This window comes from Typopeltis vanoorti, chromosome 11 (assembly GCF_054136105.1).
Source record: "Typopeltis vanoorti isolate ZY-2024b chromosome 11, IOZ_Tvanoo_1.0, whole genome shotgun sequence".
Lineage (NCBI taxonomy): Eukaryota > Metazoa > Arthropoda > Arachnida > Uropygi > Thelyphonidae > Typopeltis > Typopeltis vanoorti.
In genome coordinates this window covers 124128049-124140837 of record NC_143559.1, presented here as the reverse complement: position 1 = coordinate 124140837, position 12789 = coordinate 124128049, and the positions used below count along the sequence as shown (strand labels likewise).

At 34.9% G+C, this 12789-nt stretch overlaps 1 protein-coding gene across 1 annotated transcript in view; it reads left to right on the top strand.

The window, feature by feature from the left end:
- Nf1 (neurofibromin 1) overlaps window positions 1–12789 on the top strand; it is a 1119557-nt gene that overhangs the window by 57846 nt on the left and 1048922 nt on the right. The gene's annotated exons all lie outside the window — the stretch shown is intronic.

Sequence of the window (12789 nt, the reverse complement as noted above, 5' to 3'; positions counted from 1 at the left end):
TTCTTATTCCTTGCCTCTTCTCTCCATCTGAATTTGTGCACATTTTTATGTTGGAACATGGTGTTAGTAATAACCAGTCCATGTCCTGAGCAGAAATCCAACAGGTATTTGCCATTATTATTAGCTTTGCTCTTTTGTCCAAATTTTCCCAAAATGTTTGTATGTCTGACAATCATTTCCTACTCTGCTATTCAGATCCCCAACAAGGACCAACTTTTCCTTTTTCATTGTGTCAGTTGCTTTTTCTAAAGCCTCAAAAAATTCCTGCACTTCTACCTTAGTAGAACCTTCTGTGGGACCATAGGCACAAATAAGTCTCATTGTCCATTTCTCCATTCTCATATTTGCCCACATCACTCTACTTGAGACTGCCTGCCATTCAAGAAGATTAGCCTCGTATTTTGTGTTGAATACTATGGCTACTCCTTCTTTTCCTTGATTGTCATTTCCTGAATATAACATTTTGTATTTATTGCTCGGAAAGATCTCGCCAGTTTTTGCCTTTTTTGTTTCAGTCACCCCTATTATGTCGATCTGGTACTTATCTAATTCCTCAGCTAGCTCCATTTCTTTGCCGTTCAGGCTTCTTATGTTGATAGTACTGATCTTTAACTCTGGTGATGTTGAGTTGGAGTGTGTTTTCTGATTTGTTCCAGTAACTGACTTTTCGCTGTTCACCCTGGTTCTCTGGCAAAAACAACGGGGGCCTTGTTTAACCGGGTGACGCCCCAGCTGGCATGAAATTTTGTCATGTCATACCATCATTTTTTATTTTGGTTTAACCAATAAGAATACAATTTGGTCGGCTAAATCCCAAATTGCCAGCCCATCCTCGTTCGTTCAGTATCCAGATAGATACCCAACAGGGTGCACCACGAGATGGTGAGGATTGGACATTAGGTCAGAAGCCCTGGTCGGTTCTCTGCATTCCTTTAAAGGCTATGTAGAGGTCTCCTCTCAGTTATACAGCTTTGACCCTTAAGCACCCATTGATGTAATTATTGATGTAATGGTATATTGTATATGAATATATTGATGTAAGAAATAATAAACTGTAAATTAAAGATACCAAGAAATTATGTACTTGCTTTCATCCTTTGTTCAAGTGTAAACAAACAAAGTTTTTGCTTACAGTATTTTCAGGGCTGGTGCAACTCATATATAAAAGCTAATGAAGCTAATAGAAGCAAATTGTTTTAGGTGTTTATTTGATCCCTAGACATTTATCGACCCCTGTGATAGCCACATCGACCCCTAGGGGTTGACTAGGTCTCATTAGCCGGATCCAGAGGTGATACTGAAGTTGAAGTAATGCAAGTCATATTTTTATATACTAGCAGCCAAAGCCTAATAACAAAGTTTCACACCTTATTATTAAAATACTCTAGATTAGAGATAGTTGTTGGAAGTTTTACTGCTTGTTATACTATAAATCAGGGGTCGGCAAAGTGGTAGATGTGGCCATCCAAGGGTCGATAAATGTCTAGGGGTCAAAAGGGGGTCAATAAACAAACACCTAAAATGATTTTGAGTAACATCTAGTAAACACGTGATGCCAACTGGCTACTATTCATCAAACAGATCCTTCTAATTAACCATTCTAAGTAAATCATTAAAATGTAAATAAATTTTTAATGTTTTCTATACATTTTTTTAACTATTTTCTTTAATTTCTTTAAATATTTCTTATTGAGAAGCAGTAATGAAAAGGGTAAAGGAATTATTATTTTTAAATTGGGAAATTTATTATCGATAACATTTATTTATTTAACATGATGGGGGGATCGATGCGGGATGAAGGATTCCATGAAGGGGTCAATGGTCTAAAAAGTTTTCCAACCCCTGCTATAAATTAAAGATACCAAGAAATTATATACTTGGTTTAATCCTTTGTCCAAGTGTAAGCAAACAAAGTTTGCCCCTAAGTATTTTCAGGACTGGGGAAAGAAACTCATATTATTATTATTCCTGACACCTCCAAGGAGTCCGAAGGCTCATCGCGGGAGGATACCTACAACTGTCTCAATCACTACATCGAACTTATACTACGAATCATATCCATCAATGCCATCTATCACCCACCACAACTAGTATTTTTTGTCTGTAAATTGCGTATAAATTGCGTGTAAATATAACAGCTAATGACTTCACATCACTTGCCTTAGTATCTGATAATGCGAATAATGCATTATGGGATACTAAGGCAAGTGATGTGAAGTTAGTTTTTTATATACAAGTTTCCCTAGTCCTGAAAGTACTTCAGGGGCAAACTTTATTTGCTTACACTTGGACAAAGGATTAAACCAAGTATAATTTCTTCGTATCTTTAATTTATAGTATAACCAAGTGGTAAAACTTCCAACAAATAATAAACTGCTTTGGAAATAGGGGCTGTAATTGTATTGGTTGTGTAAATGCACATTCATAATTTGATGATTGTTTGGAATATTGCAAACTAAGTTAGATGCGATGCTTCTTAACTTCAATAAATTTAATTTAATCCTTTATCCAAGTGTAAGCAAACAAACAGGCCTGACGCAACTTGTGGTCAAGGTGGACCAAGCTCTCATCACTTGTCTTAGCATCTTCCATAATGCAAAGCACATCTCCTTGCAGACATGTATAATGCTATGCATTAAGGAAGGGCCACTACCCAGATCGGTTTTGATCTTTATTGAGGTCTTATCAGTGGGAGTCAGACCCAGAGGTGGTGATACTAAGGTGGAAGTAATGGAGAAGTCATATTTACCTATACAAGTTGCCAAAAGGTGTCTCACTTTATTATTAAATTACCCTGGATTTAGAGAAAAGTGTTGAAAGTTTTTCCCCACTGGGTTAGACTATAATAAATTTAGTTTAATCCTTTATCCAAGTGTATGTAAACAAACTTTGTGCCTGAAGTATCTTCAGGACTGAGGCAACTCGTGGTAAAGGTAAAAAAAAAACAAAAAAACTTCCAGCATCTTTCTCTCAATCCAGAGTAATTTAATGAGACATCTTTTGGAAACTTGTATAGGTAAATATGACTTCTCCATTACTTCCATCTTAGTATCACCACCTCTGGGTGTGGCTTCCACTGACAAGACCTCAATAAAGGTCGAAACTGGTCTTGATAGTAGCCATCCTTTGTCCAAGTGTAAGCAAACAAAGTTTGCCCCTGAAGTATTTTCAGGACTGGGGAAACTTATATATAACAGCTAATGACTTCATATCACCTGCTTTAGTATCCGATAATGCGAATAATGCATTGTGGGATACTAAGGCAAGTGATGTGAAGTTAGTTTTTTATATACAAGTTACCCTAGTCCTGAAAATACGTCAGGGGCAATACATATCCACAAGGATATGTATTGCCCATAAGGATATACAAGTTTTCCTAGTCCTGAAAGTACTTCAGGGGCAATACATATCCAAAGGAGATGTACTTTGCATTATGGAAGATACTAAGAAGTGATGAAAGCTTAGTCCACCTTTACCAAGAGTTGCCTCAGTCCTGACGATACTTCAGGCACAAACTTTGTTTGCTTACACTTGGATAAAGGATTAAACTAAATTTATTATAGTCTATCCAGGTGGACAAAAGAAACTTCCAAGCTTCATAACTTCATTTATAAAATAATATTTTTGTGATAATTTAATCTGTTCAAGTTTTGATGCACATGTTTAATTAATAATGGCCTCAACTTTGAAGGAAAATTTGCTTTCTTCTCAGTGCAAAAATATGATTCCAAATTCAAGAAAACGAGTGCTTCTCGAAATTATCTCAATTATTGATTATTCATTATCCTGAAAACTTTAGATTGTTTTCCCGTCTACACAGCTTTGGTGTGTTACTTTTGATAATAAATACACATCAGTATTTTGTGGTGCTCTCTCAATATGCATACAGAAAGCATGAGACAATTTCTCACATCGCACCCCATGTATAAGTATAACTTGAGACAGTTGTTTGTACTTCCTATGGATATGTTACTCTGAAAAGTGAAAAAAAGCAGAGAGAGAGAGAGAGAGAGACTTTCTCATTATCATCAATTACCTGATATGTTATCCTCAAGAGTGTTCAGGCTGCTATTGTAAAATCTCTCCTGATATGTGACTTCGTAACTTATCATGTTCATTTTTATATATATATATATATATATATATATATATATTTTTTTTTTTTTTGTTTTGTTTAGGAGAATATACTCAAAGAAATGTTAAATTTTGACTGAAATAATCTCTTCTGTAATAATATTGTATTAAGCTTTTGTTAAAATAACGTGGTGCATGACTTCATCATGTAAGGTTATTAAGTAATCAGTAAGTCTAATGCTAAAATTAGTGAAGAATTCTGAGAATTGCTAGGGATGGAAATTTCCAAAGACCTGCAAAGAATGACGTCATCATGTCAAAAGGTCAATATGTGACCATAGTTGCCATGGATAAAGAATTCCAAAGATGTGCGAAGAATGGCGTCAGCATTTCTGAAGGTAAATACATGACCAATTTTGAGAGACGTGCATGCACGTAAAGGAGGTCCGTGGCCTATATAAGGCAATTTGTCGGGATGGAATTTTATCTGAGGGTTTTCTAAACTTTCTCTTACCTAAGTTCCCATCACGTGAAGTTAACTGTTGGAAATTGAAATAGAAGCATTGTAAGAAGAGAAGGTCTAAGTCTTCTACCTGGGTACATCAGCATGCAAGAAATATTGTGTTGTTCATCTTAAGGGAAGGAGCTGTACATTGTCGCCATGTTAAGGGTCCTATAAGGCAAGTCATAGTTGACAACCCCGACAAGGAAGAATTTTAGCAGAAGAACAGGAATGTGTCATTAAGTGGAAAGAAAGACAAGAAGGAGAATTGTGTGTGAACAAAAGGTTAATGTGAAGGATAGGCTTAACCAGGGTATGCCTTATATTCAAGTAATGCTATGCTAGATTGTGAATTGGCTTAGAACTAAGGTTAGATCATAAAGAATTGAGACTAGCAAGAGAATTGTAATGACATTGTGTATATATGTGAATGTAACTCATTCTATACAGATTTCTGTTTCACTTAATTAAATGATTTGTAAACAACACATTGGACTGATTCTGTCAATGCACTATTCTAAAAAATTCAAACCTGCATAAGATAGAAGTTTATATGATTTATATTTAAGCTATGACTTGTTTAAAGTAAGAATAATATAAGCGCGGAATATTAACAATATCTGCTTAGTCTTTGATTTAAGATCTTATACTCTCATACTCAAAATATAGTCTAACTATAAACTACTAAACTATAAACAAATAAATTTGTTAGACTATAGAGCATGAGAAATAAGATATAGTAGAAATAGATATATGGCAGCAGTTGATAGTTAAGACAACCATCCATTTACGAATATTAAATAAAGAAAGCAGAGGCAGAGCAGGGTAATAAAAACTTACACTATGACTTCACTAGATGATTAGGTTTACATTATTAATAATCTCCTGTCACTAATTTTCCTCCAAATTAATTAGTTACTTGTCAGCACTAAAATATTGTCATATCTAACATTTTGATCTTGTAAGATACTTCTGACTGATCTAGACCTTGGTCTTTTTTCTACCATCTTAGCATCAAATATCTGTTTTTGTGAAAACAGGTATTTGAACATTCCTGTTTTTCTTGAAAAAGAAATTCTCTCTGCAATCTCTCCGAGACCATCTACATGGTGGAGATGTGTTGACGATATCTTCATCATATGGCAAGACAGCTTAGACAACCTAAAATCGTTTGTGGATAAAATCAACTCAATACATAGCAAGATAAAATTCACTCTGGAAGTGGAAAACAACAACCAACTGCATTTTTTAGATATCTTGATAAAAAAAACAACCTAACAGTGTCAAATTATCCATTTACAGAAAGCCCACAGATACTTGAAGATATCGTCATTATACTTCTAACCATCACAAGACACACAAACTGAGCATTATCCACATGTTGAAACATAGAGCCAAAAAGTTTATATCAGAAGAGGAGGATACATAGACTGAACTCTCACTAACAGCCAACACGTTATCACAAAATGGATATCCTCAAAACATCATAAAAAAATATCTATACGGTGACAACCCCAGACAAGAAGAATCCCACTGTCAGCACATTTCTACTGTAGTGATACCTTTCATCAAGTCAATTTCTTATGAAATAGCAAGAATACTAAGAGCTCACAACATCAGAGTGGTCTTCAAACCAACCACCAACATCAGACAAGTTTTAGGATCCCCAAAAGATAAAGTGCCGTTCTACAAATACCCAAAAGTATATCACATTCCCTGTTCCTGTGGTCTTGCCTATATCAGACAAACTTCACGAAGTTTAGAAATTAGACAAAAAGAACATGTTGGTGATGTAAACCACAACAGAAGCATCTCTTCCGGCTTAGCACATCATTTCTGTACGTCTAACCACACGCTAGATTGGCAAAACGGCTCCATGCCATATCTTGATGACGATTACAGGCATCGTTTATTTAAGGAAGCCACAATAGTGTGTATAACCGGCGGAAACCTCAACAGAAATCAGGGTGTAATTCTAAACAGTTCGTGGAAAAACCTGATCCTCTCTCTCAATCAATCTGAACTACAGCTAGCCAGTAATCACATTACACGTTTACAACAAACACGCATGCATGATAATGAATAAGAACAATAAGTCCTCTCTGTCACGCGAATGTGTAACCTTAGCTACTAGTTGGTTTACAGCGTTTTTTATGTTCCTTTCAATTTGTATTTACTAGTTTTCATATCTCCATAAACACCTCGAAAAAGAAGCCAGACAGTTTGCTGGCGAAAAAGGTAGGTTTTAATATAAGTTTTATTGTAAATTGTTCTGTATTAATAAAATTGTATTTCTTTAGATTAAACTTGCTCACACATTCTTGAATGCAAACAATGTCAAGTTCCTAACATCTTCGTTGTTAATATGATTTTATTTATTCAGACCCCTAATTTTCTATGAACTCTAATATTTGCAGTCTCTAATCTTTGATCAAGTGCTTTATTTCTAACCCAACTCTCAGATCCAAACTTAAAACTGGTTTGAACACTGTCTTGTATACTGCTAGTTTAATGTTTTGGCTAATACCTCTCTTATTTGATATAAATTTTATTCAACTGGCTCTTCACCATACCAGCTTTATTGATTCTGTTGTTTTTTTCCAGATTTAACTTGCCATCTTGACTTAAAACTGTGTTTAAATAGCTCAAATCTTTTACTTGTTCTGTAGGCTCCATTTAGACTGCAGCTGAAGTTTTTTATGCTCCTGCTTACTTTCATAGTTTGGGTCTTTTTATTGCTGATTTTCATGCCAAACATTTTACAGCTGTTATTCAATTTAGTTACCGAATCCTGGAGACTTGCACTGAATTTTTTATTTTTATGTTTTTTAAATTTTATACTCTCCATAAAGCAAATGAATTATTTTAAAAATCGAGATGTAAGAAGAAGAGTAATATTATTATATGATGAATTGCACTGGATGTGTTCAGGAGTACAGCATCATCTGCATAAAGCAATGAGCTAAGTTCGATGTTTCCAATTCTAATATCAGATTTAATGTCACTTTAATCAGGTTGATAGTGATATTTTCTCCCTGGTGCAGGACACCAGAGTGTACAGAGGATTTGAAATTGCAAGTGATCACTATTTAGTCTTGAGCAGGATAAAATTGAATTTCATATTGAAAAGAATAACATGTAAGAAAGTTTTAAAGCAAATAAAAGTTGAGCAGCTCTCGGATGTGAGCTGTAGACTAAAATACACAAAGATTATTGAATAAAAAATGAAAGAGTTTGAGAACAGGAACCAAACCTTGGAGATTCAGTGGCAAGCCTTGAAGAAAACCCTGATTGATTCAGCCAGAGAGAGGCATGTGGTGAGGTTGTCTGCAAGGATAGAAAAATCGGAACTCCATGGTGGACACAGGAAGTTAAAGAGGCAGTGAAGGAAAAGAAGTAAGCATGTAAAAGTTCCTGGCAAATAAGTCAGCTTGTGCTCTTAGAGAATACAGAGGCAAATGTAAGCAAGCTAAACAGTGTGTAAAACTAGCTAAACAAAAGTCATGAGAGGACTTTGGCAAGAATATAGAAAATAAATATCAAGAAGGTGGCAAAATATTCTGGAGGTTGTTGAAGAAGCTTAGAAATGGAGGAAAGAGTGTTGTAAAAGGGATTAGAGATGATAAAGGTGACATGAACACAGGAGAAAAAGATATCCTTGAAGTATGGAGTAATTACTTTGAAAAACTGCTGATGTGATCCATATAGATGATGATTAATACGGGAGGTAATGCACATCCTTGTCTTACTCCTGATTTTACATCAAATTATCTTCCTGTATTTCCTTCAATTTCAACTGTTGACTTCAACTTAAATGTAGACTGTGTATTGCCCTGTGTAATATTCCATTTACCCCATATAACTGTAGTGCTTTGAAAAGCTTTTCCATGGGAACCTTTTCATATTCCTGTGATTTCTGAACTGTTTATCATAAAGTGAAAATCTGATCCCAATAACTTCTATTTGCTCTGAATCCAGCTTGTTCTTCTTCCAATTTCTCTTCCATAATTTTTCTCAGCCTTTTTTTTTTTTTTCAAGTAATCCTTGCATAAATCTTACCTGGAATACTTAGTTGAGAAATTCCTCTATAATTCAAACATTCAGCTTTATTCCTTTTTTTTTTTTTTTTTAATAGATGGGAACTATGAGAGGTTCAACTTCTGACCAGACGCTGAATTATACAGTGTAGGCATTGGATAACATTTTTACTTCCATATTTGATATTTCAGGAGACTCTCTCTCTGAAATCCATTATGTATTTATTGTAAATAATATATGCTTTATTTATTATTTATATATAGTCCTGGTATTGTTATGTAAATGATTATTTTCTATATTTGTTTCTCTTCAGATGGTAGTATATTTTTGCCCTTTAATGTTTATCTAGAATTTTTTTTTTAAACATAAAGTATCTTCATGTTGGACTTTAGTGATAGAACTTGTAAATTAAAGATTTACCTGAAAAACAAATTAAAGAGGATGGAAGGGAAAAGACAATCCTATACTTGTATATCTGATGATGTATATGATCAAAAATAATGTAAAATGGGTACATGATTCATTTGTGGATGGCAGATTGATCAGAATTGTAAGTCAAAACATAATTGGTTGTTGGTTTTCGTGACAAAAACCAAACATTTCATGAAATGGGTGGTGATGGGGAGATAAGTTACTAGGTCAGAATTTTAAACACAGCATGTAATGCTTCCTTAGTTAAATGGAATGCAATATTTAGTGGTGTGAACAACAATAATAAATTTTATACAGCAAATCATACATTATTCAACCATTCAATAGCAATTCAGCATCTGGCTTGGCACACTTTTCAATGTCTTGTAGCACTGATCCAGTGAGGTGGCTAGATAATAGTTAACTGTCATGGATACACAGACATTTATCTTTGTATATCAAATATAAGCTTGCTATATTGTGGATCTTTATTCTTCCATAGTTGGAGGTAATGCTAGTTATATCCCCTAAGTCAGCATTTCTCAAACTTTTCTGGCTCTGGCCCACTTGTACAAAGCATATTATTATTATTCAGGCCTCCATGGAGTCAAAAGACTCATCGTGGGAGGTCCTTTCTAAGAAACGCAAATCTGTCAAGACTCATCGAGGGAGGTCCCTCCTAAGAAACACAAAGTCTATCATATCACTCCTTAAATGCATTGACTGTTCTCGCTCTCACCACTCCATCTGGCAATGCATTCCATGGTTCAACCACCCTCCATGTAAAGAAATCACTCCTCACCCTCTTACTCACAGTTTCCTTTCGTAACTTCCAGGGATGGCCCCTTGTCATGACTCCTTCCCGCTGTTCAACGAAACGAAAGAACTCCCCAGTGTCAATCCTGTAACCACCTCTCAACAGTTTAAAAGTCTCAATCATATCACCCCTCCTTCTTCTTTTGCTGCATTAAACTGAACTCTGCAGTCCACACTCCCTCAGCCGATCCTCATAACTTACATTGTACAGTCCCGACACCATCTTTGTTATCTGCTTTTGTACCCTTTCCACAGTTAATTTATCCCCTTCAAATCCTGGGGACCAGATCTGAGAACAATAGTCTAAGTGTGGTCTGATCAGAGTCTTATACAACGGAATGATAACCATTTTATCTCTGCAGGTCAGTGTCCTTCTCATTATTGCAGCATTCCTCTGCGTTACCTTCACTACCTTTGCAGTATGTCCCCTAAATTTCAGGTTTCTATCAATCATCAAACCCAGATCTCTTGTCTCTCCTACTTCCTCCAGTTTAACTCCTCCCATAGAGTATGCAGCGTCCCATCAATGTATTCCAAACCTCAAGACCTTACATTTTGTTGCATTAAACTGATACTCCCATTCATTTGCCCATCTATCTAGCTTGTTCAAATTCTCTTGCAGGGCTACCACATCTGCACTATTACTAATAACCCTTCGCATCTTCTGCAAACAACCGAATATCCCCTTGCAATCCACAGACAATGTCATTGATATAAAGGCTAAACAATATAGGTCCCAGTATATAGTTCCCTGTGGAACCCCACTTGTAACCTTCTACCTCTTTGATATTGCTCCACCATACACAACTCTCTGATACCTATCAGACAGCCAATCCTGAATCCAGTTGCCAATCTGACATCCAGACCTATGTGCTGCAACTTGAATATCAGCTTATCATATGGCACCCTGTCAAATACCTTTTGCTAAGTCTAGGAAAATGGTAGTATATGCCTTTCCCTCATCTAATGCTCTTGTAACTTTATCATAAAAGGCTAGCATATTGCTAAAACAAGAGCGCCCCTTCACAAATCCATGTTGACTCTCACTAATAACATTACCCTCATCTGCCCAGTGTTGTATATGGTCTCTCACTACAATATCTCCACCCTCATTACCAATAGGTTGTATTTTACCACCAGAAATAATCCTTCATATTCTTTCTGTATTTGCAAAAGTATGAAGCATGTGGTGTAGCATACACCATCTTAACTTTATCAGGGAAAAATTAAGTCACAGGAAAATTAGGATATTAGGAAAATTAAGATATGCAGAAAAAAGTGGACTGGACCACATCGTGTCCAGTCCACTTTGTTATGTGCTGGGAAATTATTTAATACTTTGAAAACATATGATCTGTGGTCTTAGCAGGCAGGGTTTGACAGAACAAAAAATTCATGTACTTTTTCTAAATATATATATCTGATATATGCAAGGAGATTAGTTTCACTGATTAAATCAGTGGGCTCATCAAAATGAAACAAAAAGTGCCTACTGTGACTTAAACATAACAGCTAATATTCCACATTTTCAGCCATGCATATTATTTGATGTTTAATTGCATCATTAGAGAGAGGTACTTTCAAAATAACATTGTTTGCTTCTCCCTCAAGTGTAATGTTTGCCATTATTTTTGCAGCAGGTTTCGTCAAATTTTGTGTACAGTAATAGTAATATTCTGTGTGAAGCATCTATAGTGTTAACATTTTCTACACCACTGATAATGAAATGCATAACATTCTTACTGTGGATTAGTTTTTTGCATTTGTTTCAAAAAAATTTTGGAATCTTCCTAATGTACTGCTTGTTGAGCCTCAAAATAATGGTTTAATTTGGAGAATTCCATTGCTTCATTTGAAAGAGTTTTATAATGCAAAGCCATACAAGTTGGGAGCCTTTTTGATCTCTTGTCCAAGAAAATCCCAGTTTTAATCATTATCATATTATCATAATCATTATATTTTCTTTTTACTTTTGTGTTTTTATTTTCAATTTTTTATATAGTGCCTTATTGATTATTGTTCATTGCATATCTTACATCAAGAATTTCTTCACATTCCTCCCTTGTTTTTGCATATAAAATAGTCATTTGCATTAAGCACAAATTTTTTTTCTGGTTGTTTGCTTCTTCACTATTTTCCACATTTTTTTTGTATTAACATTATCGCAAGCTTCACTAGATTTTTACTTCAAAATACCAGTTTTAATCCACTGTTCCATATTATCCTTACAAAATATATATTTTTACTCAACTAATCTTGTATGCTAATAATAGGGTTGATAAGTAAAAATGTTAAGTTATTCAGTAATTGTATATGCAGAAACTATTTCTCTCAAAAATCAGATGTGACCATTCTAGACTACACCTCACTATGCTTCATGCAGGTAGCAAGCCAGCTGTGCGTTTCTCTGAGTATGTTGATGACAAAATGTTTTGCATGTTTATATTGAAATTAATTCATTATGTAAAAAAAATTTTTAATTAATAGAATTTTTGATATATCACATTTTAAACTGTATCTGAGAATTTATAAATTAAGATAAAAAGAAAAAATATATTTACTAATAAAATTCTCTTGTGGCCTACCAGGAAAACCATGCGACCCACTATTGGGCCATGGACCACACTTTGAGAAAAACTGTCTTAAGCGATAGATGACTTTCATTACATAGGAAAGGTGTCTCAATTTTTTCACTTCATGACTGAAACAAAAAACCAGAAGTGTGAAACATAGTGGTGCATGTGTGGAGTGAAAGGAATAATATAATATTGCTATGAGAGAAATGAGATTTTTTGGAACTTGAAAGTGGTTATTTATGAAGTCTTCATATAGGAAGAAAAAATTTCCAATTGTCATGCTGTTGACAATGACAGCAGGACAACTGTCGGTGTGTGTGTGTGGGGGGGGGTTCAGCAGGTTCACTTTCTAATTACTATGAAAAAAGGAAC